This window comes from Dipodomys ordii, unplaced genomic scaffold (genome assembly GCF_000151885.1).
Source record: "Dipodomys ordii isolate 6190 unplaced genomic scaffold, Dord_2.0 Scaffold4, whole genome shotgun sequence".
NCBI lineage: Eukaryota > Metazoa > Chordata > Mammalia > Rodentia > Heteromyidae > Dipodomys > Dipodomys ordii.
In genome coordinates this window covers 14975898-14990742 of record NW_012267220.1, presented here as the reverse complement: position 1 = coordinate 14990742, position 14845 = coordinate 14975898, and positions in this window count along the sequence as shown.

The following is a 14845-nucleotide window of genomic DNA, read 5'->3' as shown; positions in this document are numbered from 1 at the left end:
GATAACCTGTAGGTAGAATAATCTTGTAAATTGCCCAAAAGAGTGCAAATTGTAAATGAATAGATAGAATTCCAAAAGTACCCAAATGAACGCAAGTTTCAAGTGAATTAGAAAACATTAACAGTTAGCAAGGGTATACCTGGACACAATAAATTACAAAGGGTGATTTGACTACATATTTTATCTTAAACACATGTAGCATGTGTGATTTAGCAATTCTAATTCCAAGACACATTTGGATTTATTCCAGGATGTTTGTTGCAGACTAACAATTCAACATCAGGAAAACGTTTAAAGAAAAAAAACTTACAATGAGAAACAGAAGATAAATGACTCAGGGAAGGCACCACTATGCAGCCATCTAGAGTAATGTGGAAAGAGAAGGAGTATTTCAAGGCATGAGAAATGTTTGAAAAACTGGGGGAAGGGCTGACTTCAAAGTGTTTGAATAATATGTTCCTAGTTTATTTATATATATATATGTACACACATACATACATGCATTCATATGTATATACATACATATATAAGCATGCACTTATAGTCAAAAGAAATATAGTTTGCTGAAATATTAATTATAATCATCTTTGTTTGATATATTGATGATTCATTCTTGTTGGCCTCTTTATGCCATCCTGTAGTTTTCAGATTTCCTATAATAAACTATTTCAAATTTTAAATAACAACGTTACTATCAGCCAAGTATAAGAAACAAATCACACATTATAAGAGTTAGTTTTTCTTACCTAATGTATGTAGTTTTCAAGGCTCTTGTACAATCTTATAGAAAGCCTCTAGAGTTTTAAGAAGGCAGATCCACTCACGTTTGGTAACCTCAGTGGTTCACTGGGTGATGTTGGCTGCCAACTCCCATAGTTGGTGAACTATTGGGATAGTTCTGGACCCCGAATCTGCAGGTGCACTTTCTCATGGCATGGAGCATTGTGTACCCTGTGGCATCTCTGCTTTTCCATGCATCTCTGCTTTTCTTTTCTTTTTTTTTTGAGTCCAGTCGTGGGGCCTGAACTCTGGGCCTGGGCACTGTCCTTCAGCTCTTCAGCTCAAGGCTAGCGCTCTACCACTTGAGCCACAACGCTACTTCCGGCTTTTTTCTTTTTTCTTATATGGTGCTGAGGAATCGAACCCAGGGCCTCAGGCATGCAGGGCAAGCGCTCTACCACTGAGCCACCTTCCCAGCCCCACATCTCTGCTTTTCTATGCATGGGTTGACCTTCCCTTCTGAATCCCTGAGAAAACAATGGTCATATCTCCAATTGTGTGCCCTAGAACCTAAATAACATTGAGCAGCCAGGAGGAAAGTGCTGAACATCTGTTACTTAAAATATCCATGGTAAATTTGGGTGCTGATGGCTCATGCCAAGTAATCCTAGCTACTTAGGAGGCTGAGATCTGAGGATCACAGTTCAAAGCCAGCCTGGGCAGGAAAATCCATGAGACTCATATCTCCAATTAGCCACCAAAAAGCCAGAAGTAAAGCTGTGGTAGAGCACTAGCCTTCAGCAATAAAGCTCAGGGACAGCACTCAGGTCCTGAGTTCAAGTCAAAGAACCAAGATATGCACACAAAAAATATCCATTGTAATAAAATTTATATCTGCATATTACAATATGTGGAGGCATACTCATGACTTTTCTGTAGATTTGATGGCCTTCCTCAGTCATTATTAATTTCTGAATTTATTACTCAGTGTCCAGGTTGAACATACCTATTCTGAAAATCCAAATTACTTGACACTTCTGGTCTTAAGCATTTAGAAAAATGGATACTCAACCTGTATGCTGCATTTAAACCTCATTTCTTTAATTTTGCTAAACCTAGTCTTCTCCAACAATGCTTTAAACTTTTTAAAATGTATCTTCCACAATAGGGTACCTTTTGGAGATGTTATTTTTAAAGTCTGTGATTTTGATATATTAAACAATGGTTAAGAATAAGCAGCTGGGCACTGGTGGCTCACACCTGTATCCTAGCTACTGAGGTAGCTGAGGTCTTAGGATCATAGTTCAAAGCCAATCTAAGCAGGAAAGTCCATGACTCTTTAATATCCAATAAATCATCAGAAAACCAGAAGTGGTACTGTGACTCAAAGTGGCAGAGGAGTAGCCTTGAGCAAAAGAGCTCAGGGACAGTGCCCAGGCCCTATGAACAACAACAACATAATAATAATTATAGCTTTAACAAGCACTCACTAGATTTCTGAGTAGGCAGGAATTGTTTAAGAATCCCTTGGCTTCAGAGGGGAAATGAGTTGTGAAAATCATTTGGCAATAAATGTTTAAGTACTAAAGTAGAGAAAGAACAAGCTAGGTACCGTGTGGCATACACATGTTTTTCCACTTACTTGGGAGGCTGGGGCAGGAAGATCACTAAGCCAAAAGGCCAGCTTGGACAACATAGGGAAGCCATATATCAGAAAGAAAAAAAAAGTCCTCAAACAGGACATGAGGGTTTACATAGGTTAGAAATGATTCATATATCTTCCTTGTACAATACATTTAACTCTGGTGCCTCAATGAAGAAATGACATTTTCTATCAGTCCTAGCTTTTTCCCTTTCTACTCTAACTCATGTTAAGAAATGCTTTCTTGTACTTTAGAAAGACCGAGAGAAGAGTTTGTTCAGGATAACAGCTAGCATATCAATATGCAACTCAGACAAATCAATAGAGCTTTCTCTATATAAGAAAAAAAAAATCTGTCTGCCCTCCTTAGAGGGGAAATAATCAAGACTAATGTGGAGAAAGGAAGGAGTTAGCCAACCAGAAGTCCATGTCACTTAAGAACAAAGATACACATAAGCCACCATTTGTGGCTATCCTTTTGTTTACTGGGTTTTTTTTTTTTTGTTTCTTAAATATTTTACTTGTCTCTAAGTGGTTTTCTGACTTTAAAATAAATGGCTTATTGCAGAAAAATTGGAGTCTACAGACAATAAAATCAAGAGGTGTGTTTTCATGGGGACACAATGTTTAAGAGGTATAGATTTTAAAGTTTTTCATTTGTCCCATAAAGCCTCACTCCATGTGGGAACCTGACATCATAATCATTTAGTTCATTCTGATCTGCACACGAACCCCAGTGCAGTAACTATTGTCTCAATCAAACCTGGGCTATGAGAGAAACTTCCTATTAACAATCCCAAGCCCAGAATTTCAGGTAAATGGGAGCATTAACAGATTTCTCTTATGGCAGCAAGAGGCAAGTATAGGCAGAGAGGTGGCCTTTTAATTTTCTTAAGAAAACTAACCTGAGAATTTAGGGGTAATAGCAAGTAATTTATAGCTGAACTCTTTGGCAAAACTCTAAAAATAGTCTTGTGAGGACTAACAATAGTTGGAAAAACTGTCATATAAAGGCATGGGGAAAAATGGTTATCAAGAAATCAATTTCAAGGACTTGTTTGAAAAGTGTGTAATGAAAGGAGAGAAATGAGAACACTAAAGTGAAAAATTAGCTGGAGGCAAAAATCTTACTGATGCAAAAAGAGAGAGAGAAAGAGCAAGAGGTCGGGGGAAGAAAGGACAAGAAACAGAAAGAAAAACGGGGCTAAGATAAGAAGGGAAACACTTAAGAGAGAGAAAATAATTTTTGTTATACTTTTATGGAAAATTTTCATAAACATTAGTCAGCTGTCTCTAGATTTAAGATATGGTTAAAAGGAAACACATTGTGACCATGGTCATAAGAACTCCAACTACTCTAGAATTCCCCACCCCCACCCACTCCCAGCTACAGTCCTGCAGAGCTCACAGACTCAGTTTCCCCACAAATGATCTACACATTCCACTGAGTAAGGCTTCAGCCTTCAGTGCCCTGCTGGTTAGGTGGGAACTTTCCCCTTCATCTCTTAATATTTGTTGTAGCATTTCAAAAACTATTGCTTCATCCCGGGTATTCTTGGTTGGTAAGAAAGACATGTAGCACATATAGCCACATGGTAGCTTACGCCTGTAATCCTAGTTACTCAGGAGGCTGAGGTCTGAGGATCGAGGTTCAAAGCTGGCCTAGTCAGAGAAATTTGTGTGACTTAAAGACTCTTATCTTCAATTAACCAGCAAAAAATGCCAGAAGCAGAGATGTGGCTCAAGTGGTAAGAGTGCCAGCCTTTGAGTAAAATATATACTTGATCAATAACATACCAGTACTGGTTCATTAATAGTGAATAATATGCCATCACATATCAAAAGAAACTAGGTATAAGTCACATAACAACTTTCAGTGTTGTCTTTACAATTCTATATGTCTACTACTCTAACAAAATAAAAGGTTTATTTTAAAAACTCAGTGAAGGCATTCACTCTTGAAAACTGCACATGGCTGAAATCCTTAAACATATCTCTTTAAAGTACTGGTAGTTCTATCAATTGACTAGACAAGTCAATTGCAAAAGGTGTGAGTGTGTGTGTGTGTGTGTGTGTGTGTGTGTGTACTTGGTGCTGGTTCTTGGCTTGAACTCAGGGCTTTGGCACTCTCCTTGTGCTTTTTTGCTCACTACCAGTGTTCTACTGTTTGAGCCACAGCTCCATTTCTATTTGTGATTAATTGGAGATTAAGCTCATGGACTTCCTCATTTGGGCTGGCTTTCAATTGTGATCTCAGCCGTGTGATTAGCTAGATTACAGGTGCAAACCACCAGCACCCAGGTATCTTTTATGAAATCATTATGTCTATTTAACCCACTTCTTATAGGGGTTTGTACATGTCCCCAAATACCCACTAAATTCCTTTGTAAAGACAGAGGGAGACACAGAAGGGACTTGGCTATGGAAGGGATACCTTCTGTTTCCATTTCCCAGGGAACTTCAAAACTTGCCTAGTCTCATATTGATTCATGGCCATTCAACAAAGACATCTTCACATGAACTGTCTTCAAATCACACATGAAGAGTAAAAGAGGGAAAAGGAAAAAATACTGGTCTTCTTCAACACATGGAAGATTGGTTATTTGTTATTTATTTCACTTGTCAACCAAATGACATGAAGCTGTGTTGTGTAGAGCAAACCTACAGATGGCTTAATGTAAGGACCACTGAGCTGTTATTTAACCTTAAAGGTTAAATATATTGAGTAAAGACTGGGAGGTGCTGCATTAAAGCATGTTTAAAAGGCTGAAATAATTTCCTAAGATATATTCTCAACAGCCAGGCCTCAGTAGCTCATGCCTAGAATCCCAGCTACTCAGGAGATGGGCACAGAGGATTGTGGTTCAAAGCCTGCCCTGGTAGACAAATCTGAGAGACTATTATCTCCAATCAACCATCAAAAAGCTGGAGTGGAGGAATGGTACAACTGGTAGAGCATTATCCTTGAGCAAAAGGTCCTGAGTTCAAGTACTGACAAAAAGAAAAGAAAAATACATTTTCAACATATCTTTAAAGGTAGTCACAGAGAACTCAAAGAATACCCTTATGCATGCCATCTTTTGTTCCACTCCCACTTGATGACTAAGAATGCAGAGACAAGCTTGGTTGGGAGGGGGGAGGGGGACTCACACCTGTAATCCTACTCAGGAGGCTGAGATCTGAGGATCATGGTTCAAAGCCAGCCTGGGCAGGAAAGTCCGTGAGACTTTCATTTCCAATCAGAAAACCAGAAGTGGCACTGTGGCTCAAGTAGTAGAGAACTGGCCTTGAGCTGAAGAGCTGAGGGACAGCACCCAGGCCCAAAGTTCAAGCCCCACGACCGACAAAAAAATAATAAAAAATGCAGGGACACAAATATGGATGAATGGGTGAAAAACAATTCCCTACTCTTGGAGAGTTAAGATGCAAATCATGTCTTGAGCAATTTCACAAAATGTGAAATGTATCTTCATTTAAAAAAATCTTTGTTCTACTGTAATTATCCATGTATCATACCTATCCATCCATCCATCTAACTGTCTATCATGCAGACCTGCAAGTTTCCTGTTATTTATCAAGTCTCTGATGACTTATAGACGTGTTGGAGACCAAAAGGCCTTGAATACAAAGGTATGTGGAAATAGGATCAGGGGAAGGTAATGATCTATGGACCCTGAGGGGTATAAGTCAATACAAAGATTTAAATACTAGTGATGGGGGGGGTGGGGAGATGGAGGAGAAAATGAGGGAGGTGACACTTAAAAAGAAATGTACAAGAAGGATTGGGATTGGGGGGGGAGGGGGGAGGCTGGGAAGGGATGTGAAGGGTAAACCAAAGGAGGAGGCTGCAATGCTTGGTAAAAAATGTACGCATTATCCTGCCCATGTAATTGTAACCCCTCTGTACAGTATGTTCACAAATAAAATAAAATAAAATTTAAAAAAAAGAAATGTACACTAGCTATTGCAAATAAGGGAAACCATGCGACCTATGTTTCTTTGGGTCTGGCTTACTTCACAGTGTAATTTTTTCCAAATCTTTCCATTTCCTAACCAAACAAGTAGAAAAGGCCAAAAGCTATCCACTTATGACCACATAAGATGGTACTAAGTGAAATGAACCCCAAGATACACCAGAGAGTTTATCTTTGTTGCCGTTGTTTTTAATGTACTTATGATGTACTATGTAATTTCTTTTGTTTCTTTTATGTGTTCTTCCCCTATGGTATAACCCCTGTTTTCACTGTAATTGATTCTGGAACCCTCAATCTTGTATATACATTTTTTTCTAATTTGGGGAGGGGAAGGGAAATAACAAAATGCTGAAACAAGGATACAGTCTGACTCACTGTAACAATGAGATGTACAAGTCACCATGTTAAAAAAGAACTCTAGAACTTGGCAGGGGCGGGGGGAGTTGGGGAGGTGGAGAGGGAAGGGATGGTAGGGGGAAAATAAAGGAGGGGGTAACAAGACTCAAGAGGAAATGGACTCATTACCTTACTCATGTAACTGTAACCTCTCTGTACAGTATCTTTACAATAAAAAATTTAAAAAATGTACTCATTACCTTACTTATGTAACTGTAACCCCTCTGTATAGCACCCTTACAATAAAATTTAAATTAAAAAATACTAGTAATCAATAATTGTGACCACGAATGAGTTCAAATATTAATAGTACTAGTAAAGTAAAACAAATCCAAGGAAAAGAGAAAAAAAAATGCCTGGAACTTTACGTTAGAGAGAAGTAACCCAGGCTCAATTGTGCATGTTTGTAATCCTGGCTACTCATGAGATGGAGGCAGAAAGATCTTGAATTGGAGGCCAGCCAGGGAAAAGTGAGTCAGATCTTTTCTCCAAAAGACATAATTCAAGTGGTAGAGTGCTGGCCTAGCATGTGCTATGTGCTGTGTTCAATCCCCTAAAAATAAAATAAAATAAGCGACCAGGGAGGAACTTACTTGATAAAATTTGGAGTGTTTAAGTAATCTATATAAATGGTCATCCAGTCAAGCCCATGTGGGCTGAGATATAGGATTTCCATCCCATTCTAGCAGTAGACAACACTCCCAAGGCTGTAAATCTGATCAAAAAGGAAAGAATTTGTTCTGTATCCAATATCAGCAGCTCAGCTTTGCCCTTTGGATTTCAAACTAAGTTTTCTTTGGCCTTACTTTTCTTATTTGACCTACTGTCCCCCTCACACCTAATGGTCTCACTTCCATTCTTTGGAGAAGACTGACCATAAAACGCTACCCAGCTGAGCCTGAGCACAGGTGGCCTGATTTTCCTTAAGGTTCCATGTGGGGCAAATGTGCTGTTTGCACCACACACTTCTTCCATGTGTTCAAGATGACCTGTGTCTGGAGCCATCAAGCCCAAAAACAGAACTGTCAGTAAATCCAAGTACTCTCACAGCAGGGCTAAGATCTTACAATTAAATAACGTATGGAAGTCAGGTGAATAACTCTTTTTATTATTCAGCAGTTCTCCATTTCACAGCTGCAAACAGAGTAGAAGGTAAATATTGAGTACTTTGCTAGGATTTTCTTTAGGAAGGGGGAAAAAATTCCACCACTCTAAACACTTAAAAATAAGTTAAAACCATACCATTTCCTTTGGAAAGAAAAGATTTTTATGAACTGTGACCATTCTCTCAAAGGAGTCAGAAACCTGCTTTCCATCCTCTGTTAAGTCACCACATTTCCTCTGGGCATCAAGTTCACTGGATCATTCTGAAAAGAACACACAATGCCCTTCCTTTTACTGTAACAGCTGTGGTTCTACAGTAAACCTCACAATGTATTTCTTCAGACATGAAAATGGGAGCATAAATCTTGATAGTTTAAAATATGTAGACAAACTTATGCAAACAAATAAGACTTGTTCTTCAAAGGACAAGATCACTGTTTAAAATGATTTTTGGAAGTCTGTTTTGGAAATTAATTCTATAAGAAAATAAGGTTCAACTGTATAGTCCTATCGTGTGTTAAAATAAAAACTGTGGTTTCTTAAGTCTAATCAAACAGGTGACAGCAAATCACTTTGAGTTTGAAAAGACAAAGGAAGAGGATCAAGTGTCCAGTTGTCTCTTGGTACTTCCAAGGAATTGGTTTCACAGATACCGAAGCTTGGAGATGCTAAAATCCTTAATGTAAAACCATGTAATATTTGCATACAACTTATTCGTATCTTAAGATGATACAGTTCAAATCAGCTCTAAGATTATGCCAACAGCAATGTAAATGCCTGAAAATCATTATTAGACTGTTTTGTGGAGAAAAAATGACAAGGAAAAATGTATACATGTTCAATGCACACTCTGTAGAAGATATTTTCAATCCACAGTTTGCTGGAGGAATTAGGGACCTGTGAGCAGAGAGGGCTGACTGTATAATAGATTCTGAAGCAGATTAAACACGGAGGTGTTCCAAATTTAGGCAAGTGTTTTACCAGAATGTGTGAGCCATCTCTGTGTTTGCCTGTAAACACACACATTCAGCTAGGGCTAAAAGTTGTGATTATTACTATTTAACCAAACTAACCATATTACTTTATGATTTCATATAGAAAACCCAATTATATGCCTCTTGAACTCTGGTTCTGTTTCAAGTACAGTTTAAAAAATATGACTCAACATTCCTGGTATTTCAATGGTTTTGACCTGAAATTTCAATTTTTAATAGTGCTAACTTCAAAGCTCAAATAATAAAAGAATGCACAACAGAGATTTATTATGGAATCACATGAATTAAGGGAATTAACTGATCGCACGTGAAATAGTCTCAAGTAACAAAAAAAAATCCACTTAGACATATAACCAAATGTTATTTAATATCTTAAAAAGTAACACAATCCAAAATGGATATTTCACACAACACTACATAAACAACATGAACACAATATTACCATATGGAGGGACTTTCAAATATAGACTTACAAAAATCCCTGTCCTTTTTTTTTCTTTTAAGTTATTATACTAAGCATGACAAGTAATCTTCATTTACAATATGGTACACTGACACGATAAAAACCATGTTACAAATGTGCTGTTATAAATCAGTAACATTAGGGAAGACATTTCATGAACTGTAATTATTTCATATGAAATACTATACAATATAAACAGAACATCCATCTTGGATGACCTTTACAGCAACCAGAGACCAAGTAATTTATTTATTTATTTTTTCAGTGCAAACACATTTTATTCAAGGCAGTCTTGGCTGCAAAACTCCTTTCTAACATACAGTAAACCCCACTTGCACTTCTTAATTCATTTACCCTAATGCAATAGTCACATTCAGTCACTCAGAGAAAGATACCTGCAGAATTATGATCCTTTTAAACTGGACGTTTCAATTTAATTCTCTTCCAAAAAAGTATCTATGTCACTGCTCTAAGGACTTTAATTTGTAGTTATTGATACTTACATGAAAGTGATCCTAGGACAGCTCTGTTCCTAACCAGCACTGCAGAGTATTCTGCCCTTGCCATGTGGAAACTGTGGTGTAGGGATCTCATTGGGTGATGGGAAGGAAGCAGGGAGGGTGGCCTTCCGATGAAAGGAAGGGGTGGGGTTGTTGAGTGCACACTAGATGATTAACTTGCTGCAAGTGCAAAGGATTGGTATCAATGGAGAGCTCAGGTCTCAGATTTGGCACCTCTTTTTGGCGGGAGCCAGGAAACAGTACCAAAATCAGCCTTTGGACTAGGAGGTAGGGAGCTGCACACAGGGCTAGCCAAACATCTACCTTCCGGGCCCATGGCTGTCTCACTTGGAAGTATTCCATTGTCGGCATGGTGTATGTGTGTTCACATATGAAGCCAGCAATTAGCTATTAAAGCCCTATAACAGATCACATACAATTGTAAGAAGGTTTAATGCCCCCTTGAGCTTTGTAGAATTCTGAATCTTGTAAATTGTCAACTGTAAGTCACAGAACAACTCTAAAAACACAGGATTGTGTGTTAGAGGAGTGGTCACTGGGGAATCTCTCTTAGGGATAGTGCTGCAAAAACAAACAAACAAAAAGAGCAAAGATTAACTCAGTCAGGGAGATTCTAATGTCTGCATGAATATTTGACAATAAAATATTTCATGTATGTTATGAAATGTCTCCTAAATAAAAGTCTTTTGAGAAGACACTGAATATATCCTTAATACTCTAAAACCTTCTGTAAAGGGATAGGGTGACAGTTTATCCTTATTTTACTTGGCAAAGTTTAGATGGACAGTAATCTCCTTCCTGCCCATAGTTTACTAATGCAAAAAAAAAAAAAAAAGACAACCACAAAACAATGTCTCCCATGGCTTTAATTTTTCCCCACGTTCTAGATCTATGCAGAAGAGTCTCTCACTAATGCAAGATACCAAAGACTTTGACAATGGGAAAGGTGGTGCTGGGGGATGGGAAGGGGTGAGAACCACTTGCATTTGGCTCACTGTGCTTGGACAGAATACGCTGCTGATTGGATTTAGGCCTGACCTGTGGGAACTGATAAGATCCATGTTGAGAATCATTCAGTTCCTAACTGGATCGGCTCCCTTGGAAATGTAGATCCCGTAAGGTAGGGCTCAATATCATATACTGAATTTCTATTGTGCAATGGAGCACTACTGGTGAAGAATACTTGATAAAAGTTTTGAAATTTTCTGTTTCAACACCTTCCACTGCCTGGAGCGGTCATGTTGCTAAAGATGGGAATGTTTTATCTTGGGAATTAGAGAAACCCAATATAAAGCTGTACACAAGGGCAAATGTCTGGATTGGCCTTGGACTCCAACAGCACTGAGGTGAACTGGCTTGTCTTTCACTTTGTAATTCAATTCTCGTAAGGTGTGCTGAGGTGTGAGTTTCCAACATACTCTGAACTTTTTGAATGAGAATGGATAAAGATGCAAAGTGGTATTTGTGTTGACTGGATTAGCACACATAAGAAAAATAGCATTGTATTTAGTGATTTCTAATGATGGTCTATCAAAGAGATAGAGAACAGGTCATTGGTAGCTGCCATTGTGTTTGGGGGTAATCTAAAAGTCACTCCTTTTGTGTTTTCATTTCAAGTATGGGGATTACAAATATGACCTGCTGCGTTAATGGTTTGCAAATCTAGTGCTTTGAAAGCATTATTGGTTGTCAATGTCTTTTAAATCCAGATCTACCCATGTTATAAATAGTGAGGCTTTTCCAAAAGTGACCCCTATTGTATTATGAGAACTACGCCTATCATTTGTATTAAAAACTTTAGTTTCAAGTACACTTTGTGGTAACAAGTGGTTTATCCTGGGTAGAATTTTGCAAAGCTGTGCTGACCTAAAAGAGGACCCATGCTTCCTTTTCTATGCAACAGGTTTCTTCTCTTGATGCTGACTGCAACCGAATTTAAATTGGCATTTTTGAAATGCTGGCTGGGTTATGAAAAAGAGAGAGTTGAGAACAGCTGGTGTTCAGATCATTGTTACTCCAGATTGACTTTCAATTTATGCTTCCTGAACCTGAGCTTCCCAACATCAGAGAAGCAGGAATTTGTTATTTTTATCCAGCTAGTCCCCTTTCAGCTCCTCTATTTATTTTTTCTATTGGGTACACCCCCTTTTCATATGCTCATTAAGATCCCCTGAGATGTGCAAAATATATCAAATGGAATCCAAATTATTTAATAGAAGTCGTGAAATGCACAGCACAGCTCTTTTCATGAAAGTGAAGTCTGGGCTTCACGGGGTAGCATGTAAGAAAGGCCAAGAGACCCAAAGTGCTTCAGAATGAGCAGTCCAGATTTCTGGTGTGTCTTCTGTTACTGAAATACTAGCAATCCAATCAGGTCTCTACAGGGACAAATAGTTGGTCAAATTATATTTACCAATTGGCTCTCTGCCAGAGGGAACTTTGAGCAGGAATGGAGATGGGGGAAGACCAAGAATTCTTAAACTTCCGTTCATCTGTGACAAAATCAAGTGCACTTTCATGGGGAAGAGAAAAGAAGACTGAATTACAGCTCAGAGCCAAAGACAGCCATGGAAGGAAACCATAGAGGTGAAAAACTCATGAGTCCACATTGGCAGTCACTGACACACACACACACACACACACACACACACACACACACACACACAGAACGCCATGGCCGAATGCTGAAGTGTGAAGCGTTGCTCTTCTGAACACACTGCTGACATCTCATCAAATTCATGGAGGTAGTTATATGTAAAAATAAAAATTACCATAAAGTAATATGCTGTATCATAATAATACATAAGTGTGCAAAATGCTGACAGATGTGTTGACCCTTTAAAGTTGAATGCCTCACAGAGATTCAACCCGATCCATTTTTGTAAACCTTATAGTGGAGAAACTCAAACTAGACAAGCAGTCGTGTAATACAAAGATAGGGTTCCAGTGGAGGAGAAGACAATTGGCAAAGCGAGGAGATGGCCCCACAGCTGGGGGTCCTGAGTCTCCCTATCTTGCTGTAACTCTCTTGTACATGTGCATCTCTTTCCACATGTCACATCTGTGAATGAGTAGCCTCCTGCCACCAGCTCTTCCATTGAAGAAGCCAGATTGGATTCAGATGAGAGCATTTCTACATGGAACATGTGTTTACATGGAAGAGCATCTTTAAAGCCTATCATTTCTATGCTAATGGCTGCTGCTGGTCTACAGAAGTTTTGCTTTTTTTCCTTTTAAGCCATGTATTCCACCAGCAAATTAGCATACACGTTTCATTTGAATAATATATTCTGTAAACCTATTTCTTTGTGAAACATCGATAAATTCATATTTTAAAGCTTCTCTTAAAGGTAATGATGTCCTTTCCTGCTCATACAGCATTGATTGTTTCCATGGAGACTTTCAGAGGGTCAACCAGAGGCTGATGCATTGTTTTAATGGTTATATTATTTATGAACTGAGTATGATAAGAACTTCAGAGCAGGTTTTTTTGGGAAAAAATGAATTTTAGACAGAAAAAAATTTGGCAACTGTATGGTATATAGCTCCCCAAGGAAACAGAGTATGTAGTCTATTAGTCATTTCTTCTCAAATACTTAAGCAATGAGATAAGCAATTCATTTCTGGGCAATTGAGGCACCCCTTGGAGGAAATAAGGCATGCGAATGAAAGACAATTGATTTAAATCTTTAAATAATGTGGCAGTTTACTAAAAATATGTGCTTAAGTTTCAATGTAATAATCACGCAAAAGAAAATTTCCAATTTTGAGGAGTCTAGTTGGACCAATGTAGTATCCAAATAGCTGATAAAGCATGAGGGGGTATTCATGTTTCAAGAATATGAATATAAATATGTATATATGCATATATATATGACTGCCTCACTTAAACAGATTGCAAGTAATTAGGCCTGATATGGAAACCCAAGTGTCTCACAAATTTTATGCCAGTTGTTAAAAATCTTAGGTGAAAATATTTTAGAGTTTTAGATGTATATGTATCTATACATGTATAATTTATAGCATATGGCTCCAAACAGCACATGCCACTAAACTAAATAAAAGTTTGTGTCAGATCATTTACTAGCTATTGAAGTAACTCTTTTGCAAATAGTTTCCCATTACCTACAGATGTATTCCATTATTCTGAGAGAAAAAAAGGGAACTTTGAAATGTCTCTTTCCTGTAAGACTGAAGCTTAATTGTTTTGTAATCCCTTTGCAGCTGAGCCTTCTTCCAATTCAACATGACATTGTAAACCAAAGCACAATGCGAACAAACCATTCTGAAATACCTTGGGCTAATGACTACATTAAACACCTCCTGAAATTGGTTACAAAGTATCTGTAAACATTACTCTGGCATAGTTCATGAATGCATAATTGTTATTCTGGTAAATTTTAGGGGAGTACAAATCATGGGTATACCACACTAGCAGAATGAGCACATTCTGTTATTTCATGGGCACATGTATATTTGTAATCAAAAAGTACTTTAAAAGTTTTCTCTATAGATATCTTCCCAGGAATAAAAGGCCTTAAGTTCAACTCTCCCTAAATTTGCTCTTTCCTATAACCACTAAAAATTATCTCCCTCAGCCTAATTTAGGCATTCTATTTAAAACTACATAAAATAGATTTATGTCCTTCCATTAGAAAGAATAACATCCTCAGGCCATACTCTTCATTTGTATCACAAAGAACATTTTGCTTTTAAACAAACTAATTATTGTATCTATTATAGTAAGATAGGATCATCATAAGTATCACAAGGAGGAAATTATCTTCCTTTCAATATTTGACTGATCGCTTTTAACAGACAATATTACCTCTTCCATCACTTAGTACTGTGCCCGGCCAAATTGGGAATTCCCTCCCTTTTCCCACAACGGATTCAAAGGCCTATATTCCTGTTTGTGATTATGGAAGGTTACAAATCAAGACAAGCATCTGATATACTGGAAAACAAAATCCCCCAAACATTCCCAGTTTTTCCATCATGACCCCTTCTGACACACTTCGATGGGCGCC